The sequence below is a fragment of the Loxodonta africana genome, chromosome 3, assembly GCF_030014295.1.
Source record: "Loxodonta africana isolate mLoxAfr1 chromosome 3, mLoxAfr1.hap2, whole genome shotgun sequence".
Classification (NCBI taxonomy): Eukaryota; Metazoa; Chordata; class Mammalia; order Proboscidea; family Elephantidae; genus Loxodonta; species Loxodonta africana.
Window position 1 is genome coordinate 147,291,297 of NC_087344.1, and position 10,183 is coordinate 147,301,479.

Below are 10,183 nucleotides of genomic sequence, written 5' to 3' on the forward strand. Positions count from 1 at the left end.
AGCCATCTATAAGTTATTGTATTAGTTTTTTTTTAATGTTTGCTTACTGTATCCTAGCTTCTTGCTTTGTTTTGTTTTGATATGCCCAAATGGGTTGCTTGAGTGAGCTAGCTTGAATATTTTCACCTTTGGAGCTCTGACAGCCTGTCCCCAGATGACCGGAGCTGTTATCAGGTGTATCAATCTAGGCATTCATTCACTTTTCTTGTATGGATTCAGCTCAGGTGTCCAGGCAGCTGCTCATCAAGTGTGTGGTATAGGCTCTGTCTTACAGTCTTAGAGGGGCAGGGGTGATTGGTGTAGGTATCTGGTTGCAGCAGGGGCTCATACTGTGAACAAGTCAGGGGGCTGAGAATTGTCCCCCACCTGTCTCTGAGGAAAGCACGTCCCTCTTCCCTAGAGCATACAGCTGGGTGGGTTCTGCAGATGGACCATGGGTACCCAAAGGTTTTGGTTGTAAGGACTGGGAGGTACCAGTTATCCTTGGACCCCTTTTGCAGGTGGCTGCGTAACCTCAGTGGATCCACCAGTCCTTAGGCCCCTGATGTGGGTAGGTGAGGACCCTGTTTAATAAGCAAAGTGGTGCCAAACATCAAATACCAACCTTTCCACCACACAGCTGAATCAGTTATAGTCTGTGAACAAGGGCCTATTCTCCTGAAATAGGCCCACACAGGTCCATGCAGGGGGAAAGATATTCAAAGTCCACAGACCATTTATGCCTGGACAGGAGCAGCTGATGTCCTGAGCTCCCAAGGTTAGTGGAGCTGGCAAATTTTCTTTTCCCCCAACTGCGAATTTATTCCTTCTCCAAGGCCGGAAGGATGGCTCTAGGCACTCAACAGGGCCTATCTCAGGCCCAGGGAAATGAACAGCCACTGAAGCTGGCTTGAGAGTGGGGGGTGCAGTAAAATATACACAAGTACTTAGCTTTTACCGAGAGTGCTATTCTTCTCTGGTTCTGGAGGTGTGAGTAGCCTATGCGGCTGGCTGCTTCTCCCTGTGGAAACTGCGGCTGAGCGTAGTACCAGCCTACCACAGCAGCTCCCAGGAACGGTGCCTGAGGGCTCCGGGCAATTCCGGTCTGGTATCTACTCTTTGCTCCTGAATTGTCTCTTCATCCCTCTGCCACTCAGTTCGTTTTCTAACTTTGATTTTGGTGGTCAGGGCTCTTAAAAAATAGCTGGTCATAAATATACTCGTTTCACTTGTTTTTTTGGGTCTTTGTTGTAAGAGGGCTTGCCAGAAGCATCTGTCTATATTGCCACCTCTGTACCTGGATTTTGAGTGAACATACCTGGAACATCTTTCTTGCCACAGTCCAGCCAAATGCCTTGCCTACACCATTTTTACATCTCTTGAAATCTGACTTTTGCAGTGAAATCTTTTTCTCTGGATCAGGAAAATGCTCACATCCCTCTGTCAGGCCCCCTCCCCAACCCCCATAGAAGGCACAACAGGGAGCTAACTTTTTCTGCTTTTCGTTTCTCAAAGAAAATTCTTCCAAGTTTATTGTCTCTGGTATCAATTCCAATAATCCATGTTTCTTAATCCAATCTCAGAAATACTTGTAGCGTTGATTTACTTTCCCTAACTAGATATTTCTGTAGTGGGCCAATGTCTCCATCTTGGAGCTGTCTGTCTTTCATATGTTGATCAGAGATTCTAAGTTCCTAGAAGGCAGTCATTGGGACCATACAGTTTACTTTGTGATAGCCTAAGCCCAGTGCTTGGTGCAGGTAGAAACTTATAAATGACTTTTGGTAATAAAATGAGTCATTTTATAATTTCTTCCTGAACATTTTTGGAAATGTTAAACTAATGACATTATTTTAAGTCAAAAGTTGGATATTTCTGTCTGATTCCTTTTTTTGCTATATTAACAGCAGTATTCATAGCAGTATGAATAATCGGTAATATGATATTCTTTTCAAATACTCCTGTGAATAAGAATGTATTATATAAGGTGTTGATGACATGCTAATGGTATAGTATCTTCTAGAATTATTTTAGAATTGTATGTTGAGATGGCTTATTATTCCCCTACTTATTCACTCCTTCAGGTTATTCCACATGACCCAATCTAAAGCAAAACCACAGGCTGGGAGTGACTAATGTAAACAGTCATGGCAGCCAGTGGCCTGCAGTGGCTGTGCACTTGGAACTCAGAAGACACTTTGTGTGAATGCTGCTGCTCTGCTTATAACCAAGTCAGTTCCACCTCAGCCTTTGTTATCCAAATAATACAAAAATGTCTCTCTTTGTGTTTCTATTTTTATTTGTTTAGTATCTGTTTCATTTGTTTTATCTTATGTCTAGGACATTGTATTCTGTCAGATTTTATTGTTCCCCCCCAAAAGTTCTAACACATTAGTAATATATGTTAATATCAATACTAAATAATGGTCACAAAGTGATAGTAATGTCTGAAACAGTGAAATTTTTGGGGAGGAAAGAAAGGAGAACAAATATCTTGTGTAACTGCTTCTGATTTCTCTGGCTGGTTTGAGAAGTGGATCAAGCTATGATGGAGCCCTCAAGAGATGTTCTGTAATATCAAGTTCCCCCTTATAGACTCACCTCAGGGTAAGTGGAAAACAGTCCTGAGGTCCAAATAGGGTGGAAGGATGATGTTTTATTGTGAGAAAGAAAGGCAGAATTAAACACTGAGTAAAGGAAAAGAGTGAAGGAATAATGGTGCAAAAGGGTGGCAATGAGAGAGCCCTAGACACATATGAAGAATTTTCATAGACTCATTATTGATGTGGGTAACAAGAATGTAGGGTGTGCTTATTGTCACTATGGGACTACTGCTCATGGACTACTGGTGATGGGGACGGGCCCATTGGACTTTCAGATACCGGTAAAGAAGTGAAATTCAGCAGGATCAAAATGTAGTATAGTAGTCAATATGCATTTTCTACTTATCTAATTTGGGTAGTGTGGGAATCTTGGGGCTGCTCAGGTCAGAGATATTATACACCTATGTACATCATCGGCTGTACTTTTGCCACATAATATCTTTGGGATTGTTTATAAATACTCAAAGTATGGGTGAATTTATTAACATTATTGGGATTAATGGAGACTAAAGCAAATTATATTAATTGATGGTGTCATACTGTGGTAGCTCGTGTGTTGCTGTGATGCTGAAAGCTATGCCACCCTTATTTCAAATGCCAGCAGGGTCACCCATAGAGACAGGTTTCAGTGGAGCTTCCAGACTAAGACGAACTGGGGAGAAGGACTTGGAGTTCTACTTCTGACAAAATTAGCTGGTAAAAACCTTATGTGTAGTAGCAGAGCATTGTTCGATATAGTGCTGGAAGATGAGCCCCTCAGGTTGAAAGGTACTCAAAATACAACTGGGAAAGAGCTGCCTCCTCAAAGTAGAGGCGGCCTTAAGGACATAGGTGGAGTAAAACTTTGGGGACCTTCATTTGCTGATATGGCATGACTCAAAATGAGAAGAAACAGCTGTAAACATCCATTAATAATTGGAAATGGAAGGTATGAAATGTGAATCTAGGAAAATTAGAAGTCATCAAAAATGAAATGGAATGTGTAAAGATCAATATCCTAGGCATTAGTCAGCTGAAATGAACTGGTTTTGGCCACTTTGAATTGGACAATCATATTGTCTTCTATGTCGAGAATGACAAAATGAAGAGGAATGGTGTTGCATTCATTGTCAAAAAGAAAATTTCAAGATCTATCCTGAAGCACAATACTGTCAGTGATACGATAATATCCCTACGCCTACAAGGAAGATCAGTTAACACAACTATTACTCAAATTTATGCACCAGCCACTAATGCTACCAATGAAGAAGTTGAAGACTTTCACCAACTTCTGCAGTCTGAAATTGATCAAACATGCAGTCAAGATGCATTGATAATTACTGGTGATTGGACTGGGAAAGTTGGAAACAAAGATGAAGGATCAGTAATTTGAAAATATGGCCTTGGTGATAGAAATGACACTGGAGATCACATGATAGAATTTTGCAAAACCAATGACTTATTAGTTGAAAATACCTTTTTTGGCAACATAAGTGACAGCTATACACATCGACCTTGCCAGATGGAATGTAAGGAATCAAACTGACTACATATATAGAAAAAGATGATGGAGAAGCTCAATATCATCAGTCAGAACAAGGCCACAGCTGACTGTGGAAAGACCATTAATTGCTCATACATAAGTTCAACTTGAAGCTGAAGAAAATTACAAGTTCTCAAGAGTCAAAATATGACCTTGAGTATATCCCATCTGAATTTAGAGACCATTTCAAGAATAGATTTGGTGTACTGAACACTAGTGACCAAAGACCAGATGAGTTGTGGAATGACATCAAGGACATCATATGTGAAGAAAGCACAAAGTCATTGGAAAGACAGGAAAGAAAGAAAGAAAAGACCTAAATGGATATCAGAAGAGACTCTGAAACTTGCTCTTGAACATAGAGTAGCTAAAGCGAATGGAAGAAGGGATGAAGTAAAAGAGCTGAACAGATGATTTCAAAGAACGGCTCGAGAAGACGAAGTAAAGTATCATAATGTAATACTCAGACTTGGAGTTAGAAAACCAAAAGGGCAGAACATATTTAGCATTTCTCAAGCTGAAAAAGGTGAAGAAAAAAATCAAGCCTCAAGTTGCAATATTGAAGGATTCTCTGGGGAAAATATTGGATGACTATGCAAAGGCATTTGACTGTGTGGATCACAACAAATTATGTGTAACATTTTGAAGAATGGGAATTCCAGAACAATTATGAGGAACGATTATGAGGAACCTGTACTTAGACCAAGAGACAGTTGTTCGAATAGAACAAGGGAATATCGCATGGTTTAAAATCAGGAAAGGTGTGTGTCAAGACTGTATCCTTTCACCATATTTACTCTATTTGTGTGCTGAGCAAATAATCTGAGAAGCTGGACTATATGAAGAAGAACGGGGCATCAGGATTGGAGGAAGACTCATTAACAACCTATGATATGCAGATGACACCACCTTGGTTGATGAAAGCAAAGAGGACTTAAAGCCCTTACTGATGAAGATCAAAGACCACAGCCTTCGGTATGGATTACACCTCAACATAAAGAAATAAAAAATCTTCACAACTGGACCAATAAGCAACATCTTGGTAAATGGAGAAAAGATTGAAGTTGTCGGGATTTCATTTTACTTGAATCCACAATCAACACACATGGAAGCAGCAGTCAAAAAATCAAATGATGTATCTCCTTGGGCAAATCTGCTGCAAAAGACCTCTTTCAAGTATTAAAAAGCAAAGATGTCACTTTGAGGACTAAGGTGCACCTGACCCAAGCCATGGTATTTTCAATTGCCTCATATACATGTGAAAGCTGGACAATGAATAAGGAAGACCAAAGAAGAATTGATCTTTTTAATTATGGTGTTGATGAAGAGTGTTGAATATAGCATGGACTGCCAGAAGAAAGAACAAGTATGTCTTGGAAGAAGTACAGCTACAATGCTTCTTGGAAGCAAGAATGGCAAGAGTTTGTCTCACGTAATTTGGTCATGCTATCAGGAGGCACCAGTCCCTGGAGAAGGACATCATGCTGTGTAAAGAGTCAGCCAAAAAGAATTCGACCCTCAACGAGATGGACTGACACAGCAGCTGCAACAATGGGCTTGAGCATAACAGCTATTTTGAGGATGGTGCAGAACTGGACAGTGTTTTGTTCTGTTGTGCATGGGGTCACTATGAGGTGGAACTGTCATGATGATACCTAACGCCACCAACAGAAAAGTAAATTGATGGTGGCGGTGGAGTATAGTTTTTATGATTTCCAGAAAGGAACAATATGCAACTTTAAAAAGATTTCCAGGTCCATTAAGTGAATTGGATTAGTGAGTAGTTCAAAACTTTATCTTGGAGATCAGAGGCTCTCCTTCATCCATTTTTCACTCCTAACTTGAAGCAAAGTTGGGCAGTGGTGGTTCAGTAGTAGAATTCTCACCTTACATGCAGGAGACCCAGGTTTGCCTCTCTGCCAATGTACCTCGTGAGCAACCACCACCCATCTCTCAGTGAATGCTTGTGTATTGCCATGATACTGAACAGATTTCAGTGGAGCTTCTAGACTAAGACAGATTAGGAAGAAAGGCCTGGCAATCTACTTTTGAAAAATCAGCCAATGAAAGCCCTATGGATCACAACAGTCCAATCTGTTATGCGTGAGGTTGCCATGAGTAGGAGACCAACTCTACTGCAGTCAGCAACAACAACAGCATGGAGCATGGAGTCTTTAGGTTGTGCAAATTGTTAACACACTTGGGTGCTAACCAACAGGCTGGAGATTGGATGGAGCCCACTCACAGGTGCCTTGGAAGAAAGGCTTAGTGATTTATTGCCAAAAAACCCAGTTATTGAAAACCCTGTGAAGCACAGTTCTACTCTGACACATATAGGGCCACTATGAGTTGGAATTGACTTCATGACAACTGGTAGTATGGAGCACAGGGTCGGCACAAAGAAGGTGCTCAATAAATGCCCAATGATTTACATTAAATTTGTCCACTCTGACTTTAAAACAGAAAAATGCCTAGAAAAATAAGTGACATGACTACCTATGTGACCTAAAGTGATCTATCATTTGAATAATTTGGAACTTATTGTCAGAGTAGGTGGAAGAGGCAGTTGTCTTGAGAGTATGCTGTGATAGAAAGCTCTCCTGCCCCATTGTTTGAAATTCTCACCATTAATTCCATGCCTTTGAGTTAAGGCATAGGTTTTAAAATCTGTTGTTACAATGCATATGTTTACCTGGGATGGACAATAATTAACCTCTGCATACATTGCATATAAAAATGCCTTAGCATTTTTTGGATTAAGTGCCACCTGTCTGCCAGTTGCCATTGAGTTGACTCCAACTCATGGCAACGCTGTATGTGTCACAGTGAACTGTACTCCATAGCGTTTCAATGGCTGATTTTTTTCTACTGATGATTGCCCAGGCCTTTCTTCTGAGGCACCTTTGGGTGCACTCAAACCTCCAACATTTTCATACTAGATATCTCAGTCAGCTAGTGCTTCTATAACAGAAATACCGCAAGTGGATAGCTTCAACAAACCATTTATTCTCTCACAGTCCAGTAGGCTAGAAGTCCAATTTCAGGGCGTTAGCTCCAGGGAAAGGCTTCTCTCTCTGTTGGCTCTGGAGGAAAGTCCTTCTCATCAATCCTCCCCTGGACTAGGAGCTTCTCAGCACAGGGACCCTGGGTCCAAAGGACACGCGATGCTCCCAGTGCTTTTATCTTGGTGGTATGAGATCCTCCTGTCTCTCTGCTCGCTTCTCTCTTTTATATCTCAAAAGAGATTGGCTCAAGACACAATCTAGTCTTGTAGATTGAGTTCTGCCCCATTAACATAACTGCTGATAATCCCATTTCATTAATATCATAGAGACAGGATTTTTAATACATAGGAAAATTACAACAGATGACAAAATAGTGGATAATCACACAATACTGGGAATCATGGCTTAGCCAAATTGACAGATAATTCTGGGGGACACGATTCAATCTGTGACACTAGCCAAGCGCATTAACTGTTTCTGTATACAGAGAGTCTCAGATTAAGCATCAGAGAGCAATTCCTTGAGCAGGACTCAGAACATACAGATTTTGATTGGAGGCTATAGGTGAGGAAAGGAGACATAAAATGTATGCTACTGTCCACAGGGCGGGCCTTGTAAGCCACTGCATTAGGCAATTAGGATCCAGAGCTGGAGAACAAAAGGGGTTGGCTTTATATATGTTATAACATATATATAACATACCTCAGATTCTGTTTTCATTTTTGATGCTGCACAACTGTGACTATCTGACGCTAGCTTTGTAACATGAGTTCTCAGAACCTAACGGAGTTGTCTTTAAACATACTCCACTTTTGATGTTGTTTGTGTGAAATCCAGTGCTTTTGACTTTTCAAATGGAGCAAGAGTGGATGAGCCGGACCAGTGGACAGCTAATGCTAGTCTGGTCAGGTTGATTGTGTGCTGTTCTGTGACTATATGTCTTTTTGTTTGGTGAAATGCCGCAGAAACAAGCTGTTATAACACCTATTACAATATTTCCAGAGTGACCCAGCAGGATAAAAAACATCTAGGAGAGAGAGATTGGAATGCAGAGACAAAATAGCTGGGTCTACGAAGGATGGGTCTAGAATGTAGAGATTAATGAAAAATATCATTAATATCACATACAAGTAAAATTTTGCTGAAGATAATTCAAAAATGGTACATTGACAGGGAACTGCCAGAAATTCAAGCTGGGTTCAGAAGAGGACATGAAGCCAAGGATATCATTGCTGATGTCAGTTGAATCTTGGCTGAAGGCAGAGAATACAGAAAAAATATTTACATGTGTTTTATTGATTATGCAAAGGCATTCAACTGTGTGGATCATAATAAATTATGGATAACACTGAGAAGAATGGGAATTCCAGAACACTTAATTGTGCTCATGTGGAATATGTACATAGACCAAGAGGCAGTTGCTCAAACAAAATAAGGGGATACTGTGTAGTTTAAATTCAGGAAAGGTGTAATAGATAAGTGGTGACTTTGGTTAGGGCTAAGACAGTACACGATACTGTGAAAGTCAGCACAACATGTACAAGACAAGGTCATGGAAACTTCATAGACACATCCAAACTCCCTGAGGGACTGATTGACTGGGATGAGAGATGTGGGGACCATGGTCTTGGGGGATGTCTAGCTCAACTGGCATAACATAGTTTATAAAAAAAATGTTCTACATTCTACTTTGGTAAGTAGCTTCTGAGGTCTTAAAAGCTTGTGAGCAGCCATCTAAGATACTCCACTGGCCTCATCCCATCTGGAGCAAGGGGGAATGAAGAAAACCAAAGACAGAAGGAAAAGATTAGTCCAAAGGACTGATGGACCACAACTACCACAGCCTCCACTAGACTGAGTCCAGCACAACTAGATGGTACCTGGCTACCACCACCGACTGCTCTGAGAGGGATCACAATGGAGGGTCCCAGAAAGAGCTGGAGAAAAACATAGAGCAAAATTCTAATTCATGAAAAAAGACCAGACTTACTGGCCTGACAGAGACTGGAAAAAGACCGAGAGTACGGCCCCTAGACACCCTTTTAGCTCAGTAGTGAAGTCACTCCTGAGGTTCAACCTTCAGCCAAAAATTAGAAAGGCCCATAACACAAAATAGTTTCTAAAGGGCATATCAGCCCAGGGGCAAAGACTAGAAGTCAGGAGTAGACAGGAAAGCTGGTAATAGGGAACTCAAAGTGGTTAAGGGGAGAGTGTTGACATGTCATGGGGGTGGTAACCAATGTCACAAAACAATATTTGTGCTAATTGTTTAATAAGAAGCTAGTTTGTTCTATAAACCTTCATCCAAAGAACAAAAACAAATCAGAAAAGGTGTGTGTCAGGGTTCTGTGCTTTCACTGTGCTTATTCAGTATGTTCGCTGAGCAAATAATCCAAAAGCTCAACTATAAGAAGAAGAACATGGCAGCAGGAATAAAGGAAGGCTCGTTAACAACCTGGGATATGCAGATGACACAACCTTGCTTGCTGAAAGTGAAGAGGACTTGAAGCACTTACTGATGAAGATCGCTGTCAGTAAAGATTACACTTCAACATAAAGAACATAAAAATCCACACAACTGGGCCAATAAACAACATCACGATAAATGGAGAAAATATTGAAGTTGTCAAGGATTTCATTTTACTTGGATCCACAATCGATGCCCATGGAAGCGGGAGTCAAGAAATCAAATTGCATTGGGCAAATCTGCTGCAAAAGACCTCTTTAAAGCATTAAAAAGCAAAGATGTCACTTTGCACCTGACCCAAGCCATGATATTTTCAGTTGCCTCGTATGCATGCAAAAGCTGGACAATGAATAAGGGAGACCAAAGAAGAATTAATTTCTTTGAATTATGGAGTTGACGTAGAATATCAAATATAGCATGAACTGCCAGAAGAACGAATAAACCTGTCTTGGAAGAAGTATAGCCAGAATGCTTCTTGGTAGCAAGGATGGGGAGACTTCATCTCATGTACTTTGGACATGTGATCAGGAGGCACTAGTTCCTGAAGAAGGACATCATGCTTGGTAAAGTAGAGGGTCATCAAAAAAGAGGAAGCCTCTCAATAAGA